At 41.7% G+C, this 25,470-nt stretch overlaps 1 protein-coding gene across 4 annotated transcripts in view; it reads left to right on the top strand.

Annotated features, from left to right (window-relative positions):
- LOC142365720 (guanine nucleotide-binding protein G(q) subunit alpha-like) overlaps positions 1 to 25,470 on the top strand; it is a 182,269-nt gene that overhangs the window by 16,786 nt on the left and 140,013 nt on the right. The gene's annotated exons all lie outside the window — the stretch shown is intronic.

Here is a 25,470-nt window from a genome sequence, read left to right as displayed (position 1 = left end):
ATCGGATAGGCTACAGACATAAATCACACACTGTTCACACGCCCCACATTCCCTTATAATTGGTAACTATGCACTAACGTCAATAGCAACAGACTGCCTCCACGTCCTTGAACACATCTTGTTTTTGCTATCAATGGCTATTCTTAGCTGTCTTTTCCAGCAAGCCTGTTAAATCATGCTGTTTTGCTTAAGCGGCCTAGTCGTGCTAATTCTCAAGCTACATCGACCCTAACACTTCTGTAAGGCCTTTGACATGGTCCCCCACAACATCCTTCTCTCTGAATTGGAGAGACATGGATTTGATGGGTGGACTGTTCGGTGGCTAAGGAATTGGTTGGAAGGTCGCAGCCAGAGGGTAGTGGTCAACGGCTTAATGTCCAAATGGACACCGGTGACTTGTGGTGTCCCTCAGGGGTCCGTACTGGGACCAGTACTATTTAATATTTTCATCAACGACATAGTGAGATCGAGTGCACCCTCGGCAAACTGGCAGATGACACCAAGCTGAGTGGTGCAGTCGACATGCCCGAGGGACGGAATGCCATGCAGAGGGACCTGGACAAGCTTGAGAAGTGGGCCTGTGTGAACCTCATGAGATTCAAGAAGGCCAAGTGCAAGGTCCTGCACCTGGGTCGGAGCCACCCCCACTATCAATACAGGCTGTGGGATGAGGGGATTGAGAGCAGCCCTGCCGAGAAGGACTTGGGGTTACTGGTGGATGAAAAGCTGGACATGAGCCACCAGTGTGTGCTGGCAGCCCAGAAGGCCAACCGTGCCCTGGGCTGCATCCCCATCAACGTGGCCAGCAGTTTGAGGGAGGGAGTTCTGCCCCTCTGCTCCGCTCTGGTGAGACCTCACCTGGAGTACTGCATCCAGCTCTGGAGCCCCCAGCACAAGAAGGACATGGACCTGTTGGAGCGGGTCCAGAAGAGGGCCACAAAGACAATCAGAGGGCTGGAGCACCTCTCCTATGAGGAAAGGCTGAGAGAGTTGGGCTCTTCAGCCTGGAGAAGGCTCCGGGGAGACCTTGTAGCAGCCTGTCAGTACCTGAAGGGGGCCTATAGGAAAGATGGGGAAAATATCTTCAGCAGGGCTTGTTGCAATAGGACAGGGAGTAATGGCTTTAAACTAAGGGAGGGTAGGTTTAGACTAGATATAAGGAAGAAATTTTTTATGATGAAGGTGGTGAAACACTGGAACAGGTTGCCCGGAGAGGTAGTGGAGGCCCCATCCCCGGAAACATTCAAGGCCAGGTTGGACGGGGCTCTGAGCAACCTGGTCTAGTTGAAGATGTCCCTGCTCACTGCAGGGGGCTTGGGCTACATGACCTCTAAAGGTCCCTTCCAACCCAAAGCATTCTATGATTCTATGGTCTGAGACTGAATCAATTCTGAATATGTTGGAAACGAAACGTGGTTCAATATGTCTATATTTTAAAACTACTGAATGCTTATTCACGTTTTGTACCACAGTAAGGCCAAGGTACAGGAAACAAGAAACTTCCTTTCCTCTTAGAACAGCACACACATAAGCTTGTAATCTTGGTAGACCAAGAGATGCTAGCAGAGCTCCTGGCTCCAGAGAGGACGTTCCTGAATGGGACAGAGCACTGGATGATTTGTTGTAAAACAATTAAGCAAAACAGTGCAAGGATAGTATCAACTATGTTTTTCAAGGAGTTCTTCCTCAGACTACGTCCTGTGCATGCCACCTAGTAAGTATACTTCCATAGGATTAAACACCACAAGACTAACAATAAAGTAAAATGGAAACATCAGAGCAAGTGTTGGTAAGCCGTACATTTTCCTTGACCTATATACATAGTTTGAACTATTTTGCAATGTTATTTGAATAAAAATAAAGGCCACATGTAAATGTTTCACTTCTTGCTTTCTCATGCATATTCCTTTTATTTTTGGCATTATGGAGAATCACAGATCAATTCCAATTTTGCTTTAGAAGTATACAGACTCTGCTATTTACCTGAAAATCAATATGAGGATAAGATTAACCTTACTACCCACGCACATACTGAACAACAATCAAATAATCAGCAAGAGAACATAATGAATAAATTACTGTGTGTAATTTAGTACTCCACTGGGGGTGACAACACTATATAGTGATATAACTATACGAAGTTTCATTATTGTGTAATGTAAGCCCCCAAACTCCTATGAGACTTCTAGTTATACCCTTCACCCTCTTCTCCCCCCGTTTTTTAGTTCGCATTAAAAAAAACCACCAGAAAAACCCCTAAACAAACAAACAAACAAAACCAAACCCAAACCCAAACCAAAACACAACCAACCCACTACACTTATTTTCATGAGGCTCAGTACAGGAGAGGCAAAATGCCATTTAGTGCATAGTGATAGAGGGGACTGTAAGAAACGTGAAACTATAACAAAAAAAGCCTTAATATTTTCTAGTTTTCAGTAGTCTTTAGTACTGTAACTTGTATTCCTGCATGCAGAGTGATCTAACGATGCAACTGTTACACTAATCCCTGTTTTCTCATTAAGGAATGTAGTGGAAGGACATGGGCACAAGCTATCACTTAGTCGTTAGACAAAATAATTAAGTGAAACAAAAGTGGTCTTGGTTCTCAGCAAATGATTGGGATAATTGTGGGATAAAAGAGACTCCTAAATAATTCTACTCCAGACAGCTCGGCCTTGGGAGGGCAAATGCGCTAAGCTATAGAGATAAGGAGGCACCAAGAGAGCAACAAGACTAGAGCCAAACAATCCGAAGGACATGATATACGTGATCCTGGAACTGAGTTTGTGCAGAAACAAACGTCAATCAGTGAACAGCGTGATGAAGAGGATGGGCCTTCATCTTGGGACCCCCAAAGACCACCCAAAGATGCTAACAGACACACATGAAAGATATTTACATATGCTAATTAGTTCTTAGAAATACAATGTATATTTACGTATGTGATTGTTTTTAACCTGAAGCAACAGGGTGTCTGGCGCGCACATTTGGAGGAGAAATCCCCCGTGTGCCCGGCGCTGCAATAAAGAATACCTGCTTAACAGTATACATTCTACTGTTAGGTTTTTTTCTACCGGATCTTCGAATCAACAGACTGCTGAACTGCATAAAAAGTAAGAAATTAAAAAACTGTCCGGATTCTATAGGCCCAAACAAACAAGTAATTGCAAATTAGTAATGTAAAAATTGGGTGACTGAGCTAAGTGTTTTTCCCAGCAAGAATCAGCTTACTATGCTTACTCTGTAGACCCCATCCTGTCAGTACATCCAACTGAACTGACCTACCTATGCAGTAAAGATTAAGTTTGTGTGAGCGTACTATCTGTATGGAAGTCACATGCACCATCAATACATATTGCGCACCAACACTGAAAACATAAATGGGGTGGAGGAAAATACTGGTTTGCTGAGTCAGTCTCTTTCTACCTATGTTAGGCAGATGGTGCAATTAAGAAGAGGAATCTTCTCAGTACATTCATTGTACTCCTATTGTCCATCTATCAGGCACAAATATATTTCTGGTTAACAGCATTCAACTAAAAGAGATGGAAGATGATGAAAACGAATTTTTTATTCCTGTTACATTTGATTTCTATTCAGTTGCAAAATCTGTCATTTTGATTTCATATAATTGAAAAAGTGATAGTGGAAAGTTAAAAAGGAAGTGCATTAAAAAGAGGAGGGAGAAAGGTAAGATGGGAAAAAAAAGGAGGATGATGAGGGAAAGCATTAACATTTATTTATTACAAATTGACTATGCACACTCCTGCAATTTCCAAAATTAGGACTCATTTATGAGAGCTGAACCAGCTCCTGTAATATGCAGAGCATGTATTTCTGTATTCCTGCACAGTGGCACAAGGCACTGAGCCACAAACACACGATTCCAGGATTCACTTCTACAATCATACAGGTTTTGCAGCAACCTCAAACTAGTATGATTAACACTTTGGTACAATAAAGTTACAAAGTAAGGAAACAACTTTGTTTTACACAGAGGTGAAAAGAGAGGGATAAAAGAGACAATTATATTCAAATTTTTTTGTCTGAAGTTTTATAGCTTTAAAGTAAACAATATTAATGCAAATTTAAATGCTGTAGGATACAATCCAAGATCTATATTTAGGTTCTTAGCTGCCAATAATTACATTAATTTCAATAGCTAACATATGCTGCATTAAGTATGTAAAGCAAGTAAAACAAATTAAGGCGTTATTATAGGATATTTAGACTGAATTACCCAAATTTAACAAGCATATTCAACAGTTCTGGCAAAACTGACTTTCTTGTAGCCACATACTGAGCTGCTGACAGAGACAAGGATCAAAGACGGAAGGATCCCTACAGCCCACCACACAGCATTTACACAAAGAGGACCTAGTTCATAAGAGATTTTTTTACCTCATGGTAATCCAAGGCAGCATGTGCTGGGCATGCTACTGCTGCTTTCCATTCATGACTGTGCACTGCAAATCAAATGTTGGGTTATTCTGGGACTGCTCACTAGGAGAGTGCAAGTAGGGCAAGGGATGCAGAGGCTGGGGCAGTGGACAGTGCCACACTTCAGCACTCAGGGGGAGGGGGAGAAGAGGTCTGCATTCAGATAGTCTTTGGATAACAGCTTTGAACACTTTTCCAGCACTCTTCATCATTTTAAAGTCTATTATATTAATATTTTAGTCCTACCCATTGGTCTCTAACAGCATTGGGCTGCTGAACAGCAAGATGCTGTAAAAGCATGAAATTTAGCAGACTAACACCCAAAATGGCAAGATTTCAAAGTGCACAAGCCTTTCCCTTATTCTACAAGTGGTTATGTGGAGGAAAAAATTCTATACAGTGCAAAAAAAAATGCTTTGCTCAGTTACTGATTTTATTTATAAACTATAACAGTGTTGGCACCAGTAACATATAACAGAGAAGACTAATTCTTGTTATTCATTACATTCATCTGCTGATGCACTGAGGCATAATAAGGAGATGGAGATAAATACAGATGTCTCAATTTTGGGTAGGGTTCTAGTTAAGCACATTTTATTCAGCCTATCAAAGTACCTATAAACTCCATTTTCTGAGACAAAATTAATTCATGGTAAAAGTATGTGTAATCGATGGCCTTGCTGGACTTGTCAAATGCAAGACAAAAGACATGCTTGGACTCAGGCGTCAAGAGCCAAAGAGTTAACAAATGGAGCAATTGACTGGTGCTTATCTTATCAGACAGAAGTAAGGGGGGATAGCCCATCACTGTAAACCCAGTGATCTGGCTCTGGGGAGACCTTTTAGCAGCCTGTCAGTACCTGAAGGGGGCCTATAGGAAAGATGGGGAAAATATTTTCAGCAGGGCTTGTTGCAATAGGACAGGGAGTAATGGCTTTAAACTAAGGGAGGGTAGTTTTAGACTAGATATAAGGAAGAAATTTTTTATGACGAAGGATACTTCTGAGAGTATTTCAACTCTTAAGTCTTTAATCTGAATGTTACTTCTCTTGCTCATGTTAGAAATTATAAGAATGCCTGAAACTATTTTAACCCATGTTTCTGGGTAAATGGGAGTCGGACATAAAATCAGGCAGAAGGTTCCCATAGCAGCAAATGCTAACTTATAAGGCCAGGAAAACTCAAATGCATGAAAGTTGGGAAAGACGCTATCATTCCTTATACTTTTAGGAACCTATCAGGCTTGGGAAACTGAGGATCTAATATGGGACTCTTTTTTTTATTTATTTTTTTTTTAACTCTGATACTGGATTTACTAAGCGCTACGTGTGCCACTTCATCTCATAGACCAGGGCAATACTAGCAACTAAAATTAAATGCCTGTAATGGGTCTAGCTGGGATGGAGTTAATTTTCTTCGTAGCAGCCTGTATGGTGCTATGGTTTGGATTTGTGACTAAACCAGTGTTGATCGATGTCACCAATGTTTTGGCTATTGCTGAGCAATGCTTTTACAGTGTCAAGATTTTATCTTTTTTTTCCCCACTCTGCCCCCCTCCAAGTGAATAAGTGGGTGAGGGGGGGGTAGGAATTTTGGAGGGCACGCAGACAGGACAGCTATTCCATAACATATGATATCGTGCTCAGCAATAAAAGCTCTGGGAAAGAAGGAGGAAGGGGGGAAATGTTCGTGGTTATGGCATTTGTCTTCTGAATTGACTGTTGTACATGCTGAGGCCCTGCTTTCCAGGAAGTAGCTGGACATCTGCCTGCTGATGGGAAGTTGTGAATTAATTTCTCTTTTTGCTTTGCTTGCACGTGTGGCTTTTGCTTCACCTGTTAAACTGTCTTTATCTTGATCCACAAGTTTTCAGCTCTTGCTCTTCTGATTCTTTTCCTCATCCTGCTGTGGGGGGAGCGAGCAAATGACTGTGGGGGCTTAGCTGCTGGCCAGGGTCAACCCACCACAGTGCTGAAAACAAAGGAATGGCTTATGTATCTTCAGCAGGTTCGGAAGGGAAGGGGAGGGGAGGGGAGAGAGTGAATGTGAATGCCTGACGGTTAGTCTTCTACAGTGGAAATTAGTTGTGGCCCACTATTTAAAGGTGTTGAGCATTCACCTGCCCATTGGCTTTTAGAGGGTCGATGTGGGTGTATGAATTCACGTGTATAAAAGCTTTTATGATATATATGAACCTATAAGAGAAAAAAAGGCTCTGTGGTATTTTTTTTCCTTCAAATGGGAAATGTATGACCAAGACCATTAATTTTAGGGCAAAAAATGCAGTCTTGAGCTAAAAACTCTTAGAGATGGAGGTACTTGCACAATTCTTGGTATATTATAAAAAATAACTTTCCCCTGTAAAACATTGTCCCTGTTCTTAGTTTGGATTTTTCCAGGATTTGCTTCTACTCACTTGTTATTATATCTTGTCTATTTTTACCTCTGATATTAGGTATCTGACACATGGACCCTTAGAAACCAAGACCAAGATACTCATTAATATTTGTATCTATCGTGAAGCTAAATGAATTGATTTCCTAATGCTAACTGTAGGTTGAATTTTTGAATCATTTATTCATTCTTATATTCTCTTTTTAATCCTTTCTAACATCACTTCTGAATTACAGGCAATGAGAAATGAACACTGAGGCGTATATATTCTTTACTACAAGTATAGAAGTAAAATTTCTCTTCTGCTAGTTGAGATGCCACTGTTGAGATTTGTACAAGGAATAGAACAGCCTTTTTAGTCATGACATCAAGCTATTTACGTTTAGATGGTTATCTACCATAACTAAAATATTCTTCAAAAGAATTGCTTTTCAGGGCGGATTCATTTATTATTTGCAACCTGCTTTCTCTATTCCTGTATAGTTAACCTTACATTTAGTTGTATTCAGAAGCACAGTCTCTGCCTGTTCCTGGTTTACAGGTTATTCCAATTACTTCACATCATCATATCCTCTTCTAACTTTACCAGTTCACAGCTTTTGTGTTACCTACAGGTATTGTCAGTAATAATTTTAGATTTTTCTTCTGTCTTGTGGGTGAAGATACTTAAGTTTCTGATCAGGATGGGGGTATCACTGGGATCCTATTAGAAACAGAGCTGTCTGAGGACTTTCTCTTATGTAATTTAATACTTACTGCTTAAACAACTCTAATGTGTGCTATGTTTGTTGTATGACACCAAATCAATTGCTTAGCAGAAGTCTGGTTCCTCAAAACTCCTGCATTTATAAATCAAACCATTAGAACTGTTGTAACTGTGTAACTCTTGGTATGCAATCTCTCCATCATCCCATTCCCATCCTTGGTTTCTGGGTTTTTTTTCTGGTGATATTTCCAGACTTATAAGGCAGAAGGGCTTCTCGGTCAGTTCTTCTAAAACTCTTTGGAAAGAGGTGTCTTGACCTGCTGAGTAATAATGTTCTAACTTCAGTAACTGCTCTATAACATCTTCAGTAACTGCTGTAGTGGAAACTCTTTCATTGTCACTTCAAATATGATCTGTGTTTCCCTAAAAACAAAACAAATATTTATGAAGTATGTGTGGATTTTCTGTGTTAATATGAAGAGCCATATCCATTTAGTAAAGGATCAAAGCTGTTTTAAGTATTTTTTTGTATGAAAATGTGAAGTTTAAAAAATAACAACAACAAAAATATCTCTGGAACCCTTGAATTCTTCACTTGACTTTTTTTTTTTCTTCCCCTTAACAATTTTTAATACTTCCCAAGGTTTTGGCTTACCTATTTCAACTTTCTCTTTTTACCTCCCCTCTTATCCAGACTGCTTTTACTGTTTTTTAGGCTTTCTTTTTTTGTGGAATTGAGGCCGTCTAGCTATTTAATGAAATGTTCTGAAATGACTCTCAGTTGTTCCCATTTTAAATTTAAATGCGGTTGTTCTCACTCCTAATTGTCAGCTTTTGTTCAAGTATCTCTCATCAAACATGAAGTATTTGTACTACTGGTTTTGGACTTCCTTTGCTTGCACACAGCAAATGTAATCGAGTCATGATCGCATCCTCTGAAAGTTACTTTTTACTTCAGTTCTGCCACAAGTTCTTTTTTCTTAATATGCTAAGATGTATTTCTGTATGGTGCTTTTCTATGTTCGAAAATTATAATTTCTGAAATACAGAAATTCCCAGGTCATTTGCTTGAGACTTTTAGCATCAGTTATGTGGCCCTGGGAGACTATTACCTCCTTCCCTTTTCATTAAAGTTAACTGTTTAAAGAGCCCCACTCAGTTGTCTGTCAAATCAGCTGTGACTTGGTCATCTGTCATGGCTCCAGCTTTTGCATCATTTTTTTTATCTATTAGAATTTAAACTGAAAACCTTAATGCTTATGAATCCAGAGTAACAAAATACCCTGCTGTCTACCCCATGTGATAGACTACCAGGGAAATGAATTAAAACTGGCTCTATTGGGTTGCCTAGGGCTACGTTTCAACTGGGCCCCTGACGATCTACAGGACTGAGGCAGAATGTAGCTTCAAGTAGTTGACTGTAAGCCAAGGGGCCTTCAGGACCGACCTGGTGTCAGTATCCCCAGTGTGGTCAGCATCATCGTGCAAGTGGTTTGGTAAATAATTGCAAATGGAGTGGTCGCAGCAGAATTGAGACCTTCCAACTCAGGTGCACACAATTTGGCGATGCCCCTAATGCCATATGTGAAGTACTTAATGATACTGTGCACATAAGCCCAGGCCAGTACCAGCACATCCTGATAAATAGTGCTTGATCATGACAAAAAACTCGGCTCTTCTGCCCAGTGCTCAGAGGCTCTCTGTCTACTGCCAGCAAATTCCCTTTGTGCACAAAACAAAACCTTTTTTAAGTAACACAAGATAAAAACACTCTCTTTCCCTCCCAACGCTCTTGCTAACATAAGTGTGCTGCAAAGTCGGGAGATCTTGCAAAGGCCAAGATTTGTCTGTAGATTCCTTTTTTAATGTAAAACTGCTGTTCAGTGCTCTTATGGTAACTAGCCAGTGAAATCCTTGAAGAGGGTTAGGCCTCAACAAATAGATCTACCTTAGCCTTCAAGAAGTCATGCTTGGCTCTTTGCCATTATTTTCTAAAAAGGGCAGGCAGATTTATGATTTTTCCTTTTATATCCCTGTGTTTTGTTTTTATTTGTAGTGGTCTTCCACATTTCTATTAAAAATTACTATTTATACAATCCCATAATAGATTCATTAATGGATTCCACAGTTCCATAAAAAAATAACTATTTATAGGACTTCCTTTAAAAATGCAGCAAAGGATATAAATAGAGATTTCTGTAAACTAGTTCACGAGTAAAACAGCAGAGTAATCCAGCAAATATTGCTTGCAAATATTTCTGAAACTTAGAAATGTTCATGAAGAACTAGACAAAAAGTTGTGTTTGAAATAAGTTGCGGTAGTTCAGAAAATAAAAGGAACCAGAAATCAAGAAAACAAAATATAACAATTAAATAGAGCTATCCAGAAGTGAGGGGAAAAAGAAAATTTACAGCAGTTTGCGAAAATGCAGGTGGCAAAAATGCTTTTACTTCTTCACCTGTAGCATTGTGTGGCTGTGTTGAAAAGAACCTAGTTAATCAGCAAATCTACCCTTTCGTTACCTGTATACGCTGTCTGCATATGTCAGTTGTCTGATCAAAGCTATCTTCCACAAAAGGATTGGATTGATTTTGCTGCAGCTGGAAGACTATAATCCTAGTTTCAGCGCACAGTCTGCTGCCCCCAGTGCTGGCTCTGGTACTTAGCAGACTCCTCATTTCGGCTCTCTAAACTGGCAGAAAACTTTTCACCCTTTTGTACTGATTACTGAGAAGTACTAATATTTTTGGTGGCACTAGTAGTCATTTGTTCTGAAAAGCCTTATTATGAGATGTTCTAGACTATGCAGTCATATGGGTGTTCGGAAATAATTTTGACATAATTTTGAATGTGTATATGGAAGGTCCTGTCGCTGTCTCCTCTAAATGTCTGTTTAAAACCACTGAAATTCAAGGTGTTTATTTCCGGTACATCTGTCTTTAGTTACTGGCTCCTCACACTGCAGCTATTGGCAGACGTGCACACCCGAATGCATGCATTTATTCTCATTATGTCACATTGTGTAGATGAAGAATCTATTTCAAGATATTCCAGGATTCAGGGAGCACTTCAGTACCTGACTTATTTGCCCATTGACCTGATTTAGAAGCCTAGGCAGAATAGGATTAGTGAGTAGGCACATGTATAAATAATAAGAAGTCTAAATAATAATAAGTCAAGGCAGAATCAGAAGCCGGGATTCCACCTTTTGACTGACGGTGAGAACATGCTAATTTTTGTTCCTTTTATCTGATGATGATTCCTACTTTTCAGTACATGGAAAGAAGATACACTGCAGTATGTGTAGACTGATAGCGAGTTTGCTTTCTTGAGAGACTGAAGATGGGAGTTTGAATCATATTAGGCAAATGAGGGAAATGAATTAAAACTTTTCCACATCCAGCATGACTCCGCTAAAGACTAAGCTGTTTTATGTAGAAGAGGTTATTGCCTCCTCTGCCTGTATTTTGAAGCAGAGAAATTGCCCTCATACTGCATGACAAGCTTACTTTGGTAGATAAACTCTGTCAGATGAGCCCCTCTGGGAGGCAGAAAGGTGTTTTAATTTATGGACTCTGATGCTTAGGAATGTGGGACTAAACTCCTTTGTTCAACAATGGGATGCTTTAGGATGTCAGAAGCAAAGTCCTAAACATCTGGGGAACTTAAATGTCAAAAGCAGAGGCAATATGGATTTTGCACAGTAGAAATACAGAGCAGCAGAACAGATATGTAGAGACTCTGCATTTGTGGAGTTGGGCCTAAATCCCAAACCGTTCTTTCTTTTCTTGTTGCTGTGAAGGGAAATTCAGACTGAACATGTTCATGTCCATGTTCCAGGAGTTGTTTGGTGTTTTGTGGTTTGTTTGTTTTTTTTTTTCTTCAGACCAGGTCTAGTCTGATCTTGGGGACTAAATGCCTGTTTGTTGCTGGAATGTATTAAGCGTGGTCTCGGAGTACATCTTTCAGGATGTACTTAGTTTCCATTAGCCTTCTTAATTTCATTCTAAAGGAATCCAGTTCCTCACTTGGGGATTCTTAGATGGTAATGAATAGTATATGCATAGTAAGCAGGGACAATCAGGAGGTTCGCTTCAGAAGTGTGCTCATGAACCTAACTTAGGTCCAGAGGGATACTCTGGACAGTGATTTCAACTGGGAGTTTTGCCATGCCTACAGACTGAGAAAGCCAAGCATTCATTTACAGTTGGACTCGATGATCTTAAAGATCTTTTCCAACCTAAACAATTCTATGATTCTATGCTTTGCCTGGAACTCAGGAAAAAAAGGAGAGTTTATGTCCTTTAGAAGAAAGGGCAAGCCACTCAGGAGAACTACAAGGATATCGTGAGGTTATGCAGGGAGAAAGTTAGAAGAGCCAAAGCCCAGCTAGAACTTAGCCTGGCTACTGCCATAAAAGACAATAAAAAATGTGCCTGTAAATACATTAGCAACAAAAGGAGGGCGAAGGAGAATCTCCATCCTCTATTAGATGCGGGGGGAAACTTAGTGACAAAGGATGAGGAAAAGGCTGAGGTACTTAATGCCTTCTTTGCCTCAGTCTTTAATAGTAAGTGAAGTTGTTCTCTGGACACCCAGCTCCCTGAGCAGGAAGACAGGGATGGGGAGCAGAAGGAAACCCTCAAAATCAAAGGGGAAATGGTCAGTGACCTGCTACGCCACATAGACACACACAAGTCTGTAGGGCCGGATGGGATCCAGCCAGGGGTACTGAGGGAGCTGGCGGATGTGCTCACCAAGCCATTTTCCATCATCTGTCAGCAGTCCTAGCTAACTGGGGAGGTCCCAGTTGACTGGAGGTTAGCAAATGTGACACCTATCTACAAGAAGGGCCGGAAGGAGGATCCCGGGAACTACAGGCCTGTCAGCCTGACCTCGGTGCCAGGGAAGGTTATGGAGCAGATCATCTTGAGTGCCATCATGCGGCACACACAGAACAACCAGGGGATCAGGCCCAGTCAGCACGGGTTTAGGAAAGGCAGGTCCTGCTTGACTAACCTGATCTTCCACGACAAGGTGACCTGCTTGGTGGATGAGGGAACGGCTGTGGATGTTGTCTACCTGGATTTCAGCAAAGCCTTTGACACCATTTCCCACAGCATCCTCCTGGAGAAACTGGCTGCTTATGGCTTGGATGGGTATACACTTCGCTGGGTAAAAAACTGACTGGATGGCTGGGCCCAAAGAGTGGTGGTGAATGGAGTTAAATCCAGCTGGCGGCCGGTCACGAGTGGTGTTCCCCAGGGCTCGGTTTTGGGGCCAGTCTTGTTTAATATCTTTATCAGTGATCTGGATGAGGGGATTGAGTGCTCCCTCAGGAAGTTTGCAGATGACACCATGTTGGGCGGGAATGTCGATCTGCTTGAGGGTAGGAAGGCTCTGCAGAGGGATCTGAACAGGCTGGATCAATGGACCAAGGCCAATTGTATGATGTTCAACAAGGCCAAGTGCCGGGTCCTGCACTTGGGTCACAATCATCCCATGCAACGCTATAGGCTTGGGGAAGAGTGGTTGGAAAGCTGCCTGGTGGAAAAGGACCTTGGGGTGTTGGTTGACAGCCGGCTGAACATGAGCCAGCAGTGTGCCCAGGTGGCCAAGAAGGCCGGCGGCATCCTGGCTTCTATCAGGAATAGTGTGGCCAGCAGGAGGAGGGAAGTGGTTGTGCCCCTGTACTTGGCACTGGTGAGGCCGCACCTTGACTACTGTGTTCAGTTTTGGGCCCCTCACTACAAGAAAGACATTGAGGTGCTGGAGCGTTTTCAAAGAAGAGCATTGAGGCTGGTGAAGGGTCTAGAGCACAAGTCTTAAGAGGAGCGGCTGAGGGAACTGGGACTGTTTAGTCTGGAGAAGAGGAGGCTGAGGGGAGACCTTATCGCTCTCTACAACTACCTGAAAGGAGGTTGTAGCGAGGCAGGTGTTGGTCTCTTCTCCCAGGTAACAGGCAATAGGACAAGGAGAAATGGCCTCAGTTTGTGTCAGGGGAGGTTTAGATTGGATATTAAGAAAAATGTCCTCACCAAAAGGGTTGTTGAGCATTGGAACAGGCTGCCCAGGGAGGTGGTGGAGTCACCATCCCTGGAGGTATTTAGAAGACGTGTAGACGTGGCACTCTGGGACATGGTTTAGTGGTGGACTTGGTAGTATTAGGTTAATGGTTGGACTCCATGATCTTGAAGGTGTCCTCCAACCTAAATGATTCTATGATTTTTCAGAGCTGCTAAGCACAGCTCAAGTGGCAAAAGGCTTATGTTTTGCTAGACATCTCTAAATAGTATTTTATATACACAGAATAAATACTTGGCCCTAGGAATTTATTACTGCTTTGCACAGAAGTGGTAGAACTGGCATTTCACCTCAGGAACTTTCCTTCCCTGTTAGCGCTGTGTGATAATGAAATATTAATCCTTTAAATAAATCGATTTAGGTTTAGAAACATTTCTTAGTTACATCTAGTTCTCATGAAGAACATGAGCTGCATATTCTCTTTTTCTGTATACCAGTGTCAGTAATAATGTAAAAATCATTAGTCTGTTATGTGAAAACACTTTGAATGTTTTGTACTCTTTATGATATTTCTGTATTTTAAATTGTCTAAGCCATTGATGGTGTTTCACTTGTCCATTGCCTTGCTTTCCATGTTAGACTGTGAGAGACTGAAAGGGTTAATGCGTGTTAATGCCTCAAAGTTGTGGTATAATAGCTGACTCAGCCCTGGGGCAGTCCTTCAAATGGCTGTCCTGAGCAGGCAGGACAGCACCCACCCACAGTAGGGGGTCTGCCCAGCAACAGCAGACTGCAAACAAGGAGCAAGGTAACACAGGACATGGGGAGGGCGGATGGGACGATGCGCATTTCCACATTTCTGCTGTGCCTTACCCAAATATGGCCAGAAGTCATACAAAGTTCATTTGAGGGAGGGGCTTGAGATGACCTGAGAGACCCCTCGCGACGTCTTCCCCCTGCTGGCGCCTGCACAGAAGATCATGAAATTTCTAGAAGAACTACCATATAAGTCAAGAGGTGTGACTAAGGGTGGAGACTGAGTGATAAAAGACACACCTGCAAAGAGCCTGGTGCACGCCTGCCACCACAGGATGCCATGCCTGTTGTCATCATCGCAGGATCCTGGGTAGTGATACCTTTTTTGTTCTTTCTCTTTCTTCTTCATTTTCCTTTCCTCTCCCTGTCATAGATAAGAACCCACGTTGCCAACGATTTCCATGTTTTCCAAGTTACCTCTGTTATGAATAAAACACTTAATTGATCGTTTGGTGTAGTTTCACCTTAATTTAGCCCAAGGGGATGTGACATAGACTGTAGAAAGTTTATATGGTAGCCTAATTAATTGATTAGGGAAGTTTTTATTCTTTGATTAGGCAATGTAAAAACTATTCAGTTATTTGTCTTTGTTGACATCTAAATTACCAGTCTTTTTTTTTTTGTTTGTTTGATTTGACTTCCTTTCAGGTAACGGTTATAACTACTGTCAATACACATCACTGAACTCAAGGGAAGTATCAGCAAGTTTGCTGATGACACAAAACTGGGAGGAGTGGCTGATACACCGCAAGGCTGTGCTGCCATTCAGCGAGACCTGGACAGGCTGGAGAGCTGGGCGCAGAGGAACCTGATGAAGTTCAACAAGGGCAAGTGCAGGGTCCTGCACCTGGGGAGGAACAACCCCATGCACCAGTCCAGGCTCGGGACTGACCTGCTGGAGAGCAGCTCTGTGGAGAGAGACCTGGGAGTCTTGGTGAACGACAGGTTGACCATGAGCCAGCAGTGTGCCCTGGCTGCCAAGAAGGCCAATGGGATCCTGGGGTGCATTAGGAGGAGTGTGGCCAGCAGGTCAAGGGAGGTTCTCCTCCCCCTCTACTCTGCCCTAGTGAGGCCCCATCTGGAGTACTGTTTCCAGTTCTGGGCTCCCCAGTTCAAGAAAGAGGAGGAGCTACTGGAGAGAGTCCAGCGGAGGGCTATAAGGATGATGAGGGGACTGGAGCATCTGTCCTACGAGGAAAGGCTGAGGGAGCTGGGCTTGTTTAGCCTGAAGAAGAGAAGGCTGAGAGGGGATCTAGTAAATGGTTATAACTATCTGAAGGGTGGGTGTCAAGAGGATGGGGCCAGGCTCTTTTCATTGGTGCCCAGCGACAGGACAAGGGGCAACGGGTGCAAACTGCAGCATAGGAAGTTCCATCTGAACATGAGGAAGAACTTCTTCCCTCTGAGGGTGACAGAGCCCTGGAACAGGCTGCCCAGAGGGGTTGTGGATTCTCCTTCTCTGGAGATATTCAAAACCCTCCTGGATGAGGTCCTGTGCAGCCTGCTGTAGGCGACCCTGCTTCGGCAGGGGGGTTGGACTAGATGATCCCCAGAGGTCCCTTCCAACCCCTACCATTCTGTGATTTTGTGATCAGTGAAGTAGGAGATGATGAGAATTAATGTTTCTGGTGTTTTTAAAATAAGAAAGCAAGCTGGGAAAAGTGGAAACAAAAATTTCAGGCTGTCTTTTTGTCAGGAAGAAACAAAAGACAGCTTACCTCCTGCTTCTCTTTGCATGTGCAGGTATATTCACACAGCCTTTAAATTAACTTTGACCCAGGTGATATGTGTAGCTGCACAACAGTATTCTTGGAATGAGAGGTTTGAGGTTGGCTTTCCTATGTGTCGGTTCTAAGTCTACCACAATGATCCTGACTTTTGAATTTTTCCTACACTTAAACTGGGCCAGGTGTCTTTAACTTGACTTACAATTATCTTTTACATGTTTCTCATTCTTAGAAGTGCTTTACAAAGGTTATTGGTCGCCAATAAAAGTGGAAAAGGAACAGTTGATAAAGAGGTGGGGTGCTTTTGGTCAGATAGATGATAAAATAGGTTTAGAGCGTTGGAGAAGTGTGTCTCAGAAAATATCCTAGAGTAATTGGGGGGGGGGGGGAATCTTAGCTGAGTTTGTAAGGGAGTGGACTATTACACTGTAATGTTATGAGAGTCAAATACTCCCTTATTGTGGTCTTCTGTGTTATCAACAGCAAAAGGCTCCCATCCTTAGGTAGGCTATAAAACATTGCTATAGGTCATGTATTATTTTTAAATAATAAGAAAAATAGTTGTTTATTATGTGAGATGAAGAAGACAAAGCAAAATAGGTGAAAAACTGAGACAAGATTGGATTTGGATCTAGGAAATTAACTAGTTGAATTCACAGGACATGGAAATATAAAACATGAACTTTCTTGTCGACCTTTCTCCAACTTCATGAACCAAGAGAATCTCGGACAATTTTTCTCTTATGGCTTCAAAGAAAATGAATTATTATCTCCTGAATTTAATTAGAATCATGATAATTTCAAGTAAACAAATTATAGTGTAATTGCATCATGCATTGGTTTCTAAGTTTGCCAGTAAATATACACCACAGCAGGTGTATATTTCCTGAAGGAAGCTGTAGCCCATGGAGAGCCCGTGCTGGAGCAGGCTCCTGGCAGGAACTGTAGCTTGTGGAGAGGGGCCCATGCAGGAGCAGTCCGTTCTGAAGGAAATGGACCCATGCTGGAGCAGTTCATGAAGGCCTGTATCCCATGGGAGGGACCCCATGCTGGAGCAGGGGAACATTGTGAGGAAGGAGCAGCAGAGAGGAAGTGTTATGAACTGACTGCAACCCCTATTCCCCTGGGCTGCCTTGGGGGGGGAGGGGGGGGGGGGGTGGGCAGGATGTGGAAGAGTTAGGAGTGAAGTTGAGCCTGAGAAGAAGGGAGGGGTGGGTGTAAAGTGTTTTTAGTTTTGTTTTATTTCTCACTGTCTTACCCTGTTACAATTAATTGTCAATAAATGAAATTAATTTCCCCAAGTTGAGTCTGTTTTGCCTGTGACAGTAATTACTGAGTGATCTCCCTGTCCTTATCTTGACCCATGAGCTTTTCATCGTATTTTGTCCCCCTGTTCTGTCGATGGAGGGGAGTGACAGAGCAGCTTGGTGGGCACGTGGAGGCCAGCCGAGGCCAGCCAAGGCCAACCAACCACAGGCGTTTGTGGTGCCCAAAGTGGGGCTGTTGAGGAATTGGAGATAAGGATAGTAATTGGGAGAGGTAACGGGCAAAACATGGACTGAACATTGCTAGAGAGCGGAACAATTGTGGGAAGTTTTTGTTCTTGTAATTGTGATGAAGGTGTGGAGTGTGTGTAAATTGTCCACCTTTGTCGATGTTGTGATGATGTTATTTTGACATTGGTGTGGGGAATCCTTTTTTGCTGATGTAAGTGAAGTTTGTATGATGAACATAATCTCCCTGTCCTTATTTCAGCCCCTGAGCTTTTCTATCATATTTTCTCCCTCTGTTCAGTTGAGGAGGGGGAGTGATAGAGCAGCTTGATGGACACCTGGTGGCCAGCCAAGGTCGACCCACCACAGGAACTAATCTGAGAAGTGATAAGTCACATATAGCTGGTTTAACCATATTGAGCTCAAATCTGTTCTCATTCAGGTAAATGGATGTTTCACCACTGAATTGAAAATTAATTGGATCAGGACCTGTACATATAATTTGTGATATCTTGCAAAGAACTGTTTCTCAAATAGAAATTAAAAAGCATTTGAACAGGTTAATAATAAACTTGTAACAGTAGAGCTGCATTAGACTAAATATAGGGAATGAGTGGAAAAATTAGGTGTTCTGCTCTTTTTACTTCACATTTTAGTTTAAAAAAATATAGTGGTTACTAGAAAATTAGAGTGAACTCTAAATGAATTTGACTTCATTTGTTAGTATGCTATACCGAAGATAAAGTCACTTTTCGGGACAGCGTTTAAATATGTTTAATCTTATTAACTACCAAGTCCAGTAGAATTAAGTGAAACGAGAGAGGGCTAATAAATTAATTTATAAAGCTTGGTATTTGTACATAACTAAGTTACACATGCTAAAAAAAAATGTGGAGCACCTGATATGTGATAGCTATTCACAGCACGGTAACTTGGTTCTTGGACGCTTCCTTCCCATTTCAAAAAGCTGTTTAGATACTTGGGTTACGAAGTAATGTGCAGAAATTTTTCTAAAGCATCTAATCCTTTTTATTCTTTGTTTTTAAAGAAAGCCTCTGAAATTATTAAAAAACCCATGCAATATATTCTCTTTATCTCTAAGTTTTCTGCCCTTATTCACACTAATAAAGCCATAGTTTGCAGTAATCTGTTGGGGCTACTTAAAGAGTGAGGATGTAAGAATAAAATCCTTAATAAGGTTTCCATGATTAACTTTTCCTGAGGTCATTATCACTTTCCTTAATTTATTTTTCCAAGCTGTTCTGTAACTTAAATTAAGAAGTGCGACTGTATATTTGCTGTACTACATAAATCAGTAAAATTGGTAATGAGAGATCATGAAGTAGTTTGTTATTGAAAATGGTCTGAAGCTCTCTTCTGTTCACTTACATGGTTCAAAGATCTTTGGGGGAGATTGAACAGCTGGGTGTGGGTTTGTATGAAGGAACTGTGTCTGAATGGTACGCACAATCAATGGAGGTGACACTTCATTCTTTGGCGGTGAATGGGGATCTCTAAATTGTAAATTCTGCAAAATGATATCCGAAGCCATATGGGGAGTTTGTTAATCAGAAATCGTGAAGTTAGTGGAAGGAGTAGTGTTTATATTAATATTTTTCCTTGTGTTGAGAAGTGATAGTTTTCAAAGGGACTTTTATTGTAAAAGATTGAAGGCCTTTAGGGCAACAGTGTTGTTATGCTGTTACTTTTTTTTTTTTACATCTAAAAGGGCTAGGCTATTTTTTTAGTCGGTATAAGCTATTATCTGTAGTTAATTATCTGCCCCTGTCCAGGGCAGGCCTGAGAACAAAGAAAACATTCTTCTGTTGTATTTCCCAGAGTTTGTTTTTCACAAGATGCTTTCATATGTTCCAATCCCATTGAAACTGTAGCCTCTAAATCCATTTTATCTGATTTAGAGACTGCAATCTATCAAAAAGTCTCTCTATTTTTAACTTAGAAGAATTTAAGATCACTTATGTTTCCTCCACAAGTTCATGCACATATGCCTTCTTACAGTCGCCGAAGAAGGACTTGCAGGCCTGGTATAATTTTAAATAAGCCAATTGACTGCTGTTGTGTGTTGTTGACAGCTGGTTGTGTGCCTGGTTGCTTGGTTTTTTGGTTGAACTGAAATTATAATATAAAAAATTTTATGAAGAATGCTGACTTCTGTGGATAACGTTTTAATAGCTGAAAATGTAAGCTAAAAATTTGGACTTGAACACTTCTCATTTGACTGTTGTGCAGAGGAATAGCATATAAAACAAATGTTTATTTTCTGGAAGTAAAAGTTTCCTTTGGAAAAAGTAAAATAAAAAAAAAACCCCAAAAAAAAACACCCCCCAAAAAAACCCAAACCAAAACCCGCTTGTGTGAGCTGAAAGTGCATTGTGATTCTTTATTCAGAATAGGAAGTGATTCCCTACTTAAGCATATTTTTAAGTATCCTTTTCCATAACAAATAAAAATGACTAGAAATATATTTGAGTCAGTTCTGCAAAACCAGAAGCAAGTATAACTAGTGAAAAGTAGAAATACTGAAATGCTTATAAAACCTTAATTAGCCAGTGACTTAAGTGAATTTAGAATTTTTCCTCAGATGCAGATGTAAAGCAGGATTTATAATGCCAATAACTTTTATGCTAGTGAACAGCTTGTGGACTTCTACTAAACAAAAAGTCGCATAACACTTCAAGAGAGAGCAGAACTATGAAGAAACTTTGGGAGAGAAAGGAGATGGCTTTTTGTAAGGTACATAAAGCTGTACCTCAGTAGTATAGCTTATTCGCTAGAGTTGATGCTGTTGGAATAAAACAGTAGTTGTAACTCAGCACTTCTAATTCTTGCATTTATTAAGACTTCTCATACTGTAAAAGTATCAGTGAGTAGATACTGTTTCTGAAAGGCAACAAGGAACACCGCTTATCTATCATTTCCATTGTGTTCTGATTGGAAAAATCTTATGATTTTCAATGCCTTTTTAGTAGGGAGCAGTTATTTATTAATCTAGCCATTTTTGGTTGATATTTTATGTGTGTATATATAAATTCTATAAAAACATTGCAAAAAATTATAAAAACTTTTTGAGGAGTTGCTGATTTGGTACATACAAGGTTACATAATCAAATCTAAATAAATATGTACTTTCAGCATATAACAAGCTGCTAGGTAATTATAAAGAGAAGCAGCAGCAGCTTTTCTTGGAAGAGAATGTTGGGAGTATTAGAACCATTAGTTTTGATTTGTCTGAAAAGGCCAGAAACCATTTTCCTTTAGCTACTGAATTAGCTCAGCTGAGCAGGTGGACAGAATGGAGTTGAATTCAAGCTAGTCTGGCTGAATGGGCACTACAGGTGAATGCTGTCTGCGTAATAATGCAATGCTCTGTAGTGCTGCTAATAATTTTGCAGAAGAAATGGAATATTATGCTGTTCTTTTCAGCCATAGGAAAGCAGTGCTTTAAATGACATGGTGTGTTAATACACTGTGCTGTTACGAATGCAAATGAAAAATGAAGTCACCAGATGCTTTGACTGGTAAAATCTGGCCTTTTGTCCCTGGTATATTCTAATCTCATGTTCTTAGTGACCTAATAAAAGCTTCCGTCCTTCCCTTCCCCCAAGGTTAATTTATTTTTTTTTTTTTAGTTTTCATTTTCATTTCATGAGCAAATACTGCATCTGAAAATGACATTCTATTTCAGTAATCATGTAGTTAGCATCAAAATACCTATATGGTATAGCGCATAAGGCTAGCAAGGATGTCCTCTCAGAATTTAGCTGTTCAGTTTGCTTTCTCTCCCACTCTTTTTTTTTTTTTTTAATAAAAAGCAGGGATTTCTTTGTGTGTGTGTGTAGAATCTAATTATTTTAATTATAAACTTGTTCTTTGATAATATTGCCCTTGACCTGATTTCTTAAACTTGCAGAGTACCAGTGGTATATTTGTATCTATAAAGTCTTCATCACTTTGTGTGTGTCTGTGTACACACATGAAAGTATGCATATAGGTATATTGATATTAAAATATACAGGGAACATGATTAAAACATGAATTTATTTAGTGACTTATTATTACCTGTCTTTCTGGATTTGAAATGGTTGAAATTAGACTTGGGGTCTCTCCTGAGATACAATAATACAGAAGTTGTATTGTTCCTGTCCAGCTAGAGAGCTGGCTGGCCCTGGTTAATCTGTATGGGAACATGGCCAGCTCCCATGAGGAGTGCTGGTGAAGGGGAGCTGTCTGGGCTCCCCCCTCTCTTTGCTGGTGGACAAAATCTGTAGTAGCTTTGTTTCTAACATAAGTAGATAATAATACTAGTAAGTTAACTCTGTCTAATTATGTATTCATAAACAGCTATCGCTGTTATCTTACTAGCACAAGGGTGTGGAGTGTTCTGAAGCACAATCAAAAAGTGCAAGCAGAAGAGTCATAGGGGATAGTTTTAGTATCTTCTCCAGGAGCATATTATACAGCACAACGAGATCCCAAATAGCTGCATGGGAGAAACATTCTTAACCCATCATGTTAGAAGAACCTGCTTGATCTGCATTTATGTTTTGTACCATCTAAACACATATGATGATGTTCTTTCTTTTGCATGACTAAACAAGGTATAAAAAGGTTCTAAACCAAAGTATCAGATGCCAGCAGGTCAAGGCAGGTGATTCTCCCCCTCTACTCCACTCTCATGAGACCTCCCCACCTGGAGAACTGCATCCAGTTCTGGAGTCCCCAGCACAAGACAGACATGGGCCTGTTGGAGTGGGTCCAGAGGAGGGCCACAAAGATGATCCGAGGGCTGGAACACCTCTTCTGTGAGGAAAGGCTGAGAGAGTTGGGATTGTTCAGCCTGGAGAAGAGAAGGCTCTCGGGAGACGTTGCTGCAGCCTTTCAATATATAAAAGGGGCTTATAATAAAGATGGAGAGAGACGACTTGCCAGTGCCTGTAGTGACAGGATGAGGGGCAATCGTTTTAAACTGAAAAAAGGTAGATTTAGATTAGATATTAGGAAGAAATTCTTTATTATGAGGGTGGTGAGGCACAGGAACAGATTGCCCAGACAAGTTGTGGATGCTCCCTCCCCGGAAGTGTTCAAGGCCAGGTTGGATGGAGCTCTGAGCAACCTGGTCTAGTGAAAGGTGTCCCTGCCCATGGCAGGAGGGTTGGACTAGATGACCTTTAAAGGTCACAGAATCACAGAATCACAGAATAGTAGGGGTTGGAAGGGACCTCTGTGGGTCATCTAGTCCAACCCTCCTGCCGAAGCAGGGTCACCTACAGTAGGCTGCACAGGATCTTGTCCAGGCGGGTCTTGAATATCTCCAGAGAAGGAGACTCCACAACCTCCCTGGGCAGCCTGTTCCAGTGCTCCGTCACCCTCAGAGGGAAGAAGTTCTTCCTCATGTTCAGACGGAACTTCCTGTGCCTCAGTTTGTGCCCATTGCCCCTTGTCCTGTCACTGGGCACCAATGAAAAGAGCTTGTCCCCATCCTCCTGACACCCACCCTTCAGATATTTGTAGGCATTTATAAGGTCCCCTCGCAGCCTTCTCTTCTCCAGGCTGAACAAGCCCAGTTCCCTCAACCTCTCCTCGTAGGGGAGATGCTCCAGTCCCCTCACCATCCTTGTAGCCCTCCGCTGGACTCTCTCCAGTAGCTCTTCATCTTTCTTGAACTGGGGAGCCCAGAACTGGACACAGTACTCCAGATGAGGCCTCACCAGGGCAGTGTAGAGGGGAAGGAGAACCTCCCTCGTCCTGCTGGCCACACTCTTCTTGATGCACCCCAGGATCCCATTGGCTTTCTTGGCAGCCAGGGCACACTGCTGGCTCATGGTTAACCTGTCGTCCACCAGGACACCCAGGTCCCTCTCCGCAGAGCTGCTCTCCAGCAGGTCCACCCCAAGCCTGTACTGGTGCATGAGGTTGTTCCTCCCCAGGTGCAGGACCCTGCACTTGCCCTTGTTGAACCTCATCAGGTTCCTCTCTGCCCAGCTTTCCAGCCTATCCAGGTCACGCTGAATGGCAGCACAGCCTTCCGGTGTATCTACCACACCTCCCAGTTTGGTGTCATCAGCAAACTTGTCGAGGGTACATTCTAACTCTTCATCCAGGTCGTTGATGAAGAAGTTAAACAAGACTGGGCCCAGTACTGACCCCTGAGGGACACCACTTGTCACCAGCCTCCAACTAGACTCAGCGCCGCTGATGACAACCCTCTGAGTTCTGCCATTCAGCCAGTTCTCTATCCACTTCACCGACCACTCATCCAGCCCACACTTCCTCAGCTTCCCTAGGAGGATATCATGGGAGACTGTGTCGAAAGCCTTGCTGAAGTCGAGGTAGACAACATCCACGGCTCTCCCTTCGTCTACCCAGCCAGTCATGTCATCGTAGAAAGCTATTAGATTGGTCAGGCATGATTTCCCCTTGGTGAATCCATGCTGACTACTCCTGATAACCTTCTTTTCTTCCACTTGCTTGATGATGGCCTCCAGGATAAGCTGCTCCATCACCTTTCCCGGGATGGAGGTGAGGCTGACCGGCCTGTAGTTCCCTGGGTCCTCCTTCTTGCCCTTTTTCAAGATTGGAGTGACATTGGCCTTTCTCCAGTCCTCGGGCACCTCTCCTGTCCTCCAGGACCTCTCAAAGATGATGGAGAGTGGCTCAGCAATGACATCCGCCAGCTCCCTCAGCACTTGTGGGTGCATTCCATCGGGGCCCATGGATTTGTGGACATCCAGATCACTTAAGCGATCCCTCACACAGTCCTCCTCGACCAAGGGAAAGTCGTCCTCTCTGTAGGCTTCTTCTCTTACCTCTGGGGCCTGGGATTCCTGAGGGCCAGTCTTAGCACTGAAGACTGAAGCAAAGAAGGCATTCATTAGCTCTGCCTTCTCCGCATCCTCTGTCACCAGGACACCCGCCACATTCAGCAGCGGCCCCACATTATCCCTAGCCTTCCTTTTGCTGCTGATGTAGTTGAAGAAGCCCTTCTTGTTGTTTTTGACATCCCTTGATTTGGTCCCTTGCAACCCAAATCATTCAATGATTCTATTTGCTTTTGGTTATTGTAAGGAAAAGTAATTCTTTTAGGAAGGAATGCTCCATGATATCTATCTAGGCTAAAGCCTAGAATTTGAGTGAATATCTCTTCTGGAGACAGTGGCCAACCATTTTTTTCAGGGGGAAAAAACCACGAAAGCACTAAGAAGCACTTGCTGTTCTTAGTCTCTCATTTAAGACAGTGATATTTAATAACATCAAAAATGCTGTTTGACATAAATATTGCACTGCAACAGAAGTATAACTATTCCTATGACTTCTGTTTTCAGTAAAGAAATGTTTATGCTGGCTTTGGTATGATAAAAAATCATTTTGAAAGCATTTATGCATTCTAAGAAACAAAATGCCCTGCAGTATCCTTTGATTTCCTGGATGGAGGCCCTTAATACAAGTGGGAGGTTAAAAGTTAATGTTAGGCTGTCAAAATAGACCTTACAAATTTGAAATATGTTAAATATTACCAACCCCCCCCCCCCCCTTTGGAAAGTGTGCTTTTATGTTTTGCACTTCAGTTTTTAACATATTATTAAAAATTAATGAATTACGTAATATACTGGGTTTTAATCTGTATACAAATATATATCAAGTATACTTTTCAGATATTACAATACTTATTTAAAATATCAATTAGAAAATCGAGCACCAAATATTTTATTTATAATTCATGAAAGCAGAATGTGCAAAGCACACAGCTGTATTTGTGTGGTAAATGTGGTGGGGTTTTTTTTGTTTCCTAGATATGTTTTTGTATATGATAATTACATACAATACTAGATCAAGAGATCCAGACTC

The sequence above is a fragment of the Opisthocomus hoazin genome, chromosome W, assembly GCF_030867145.1.
Source record: "Opisthocomus hoazin isolate bOpiHoa1 chromosome W, bOpiHoa1.hap1, whole genome shotgun sequence".
NCBI classification, from domain to species: domain Eukaryota; kingdom Metazoa; phylum Chordata; class Aves; order Opisthocomiformes; family Opisthocomidae; genus Opisthocomus; species Opisthocomus hoazin.
The sequence above is the reverse complement of the archived record's forward strand: the minus strand, read 5'-3'. Positions and strand labels throughout refer to the sequence as shown.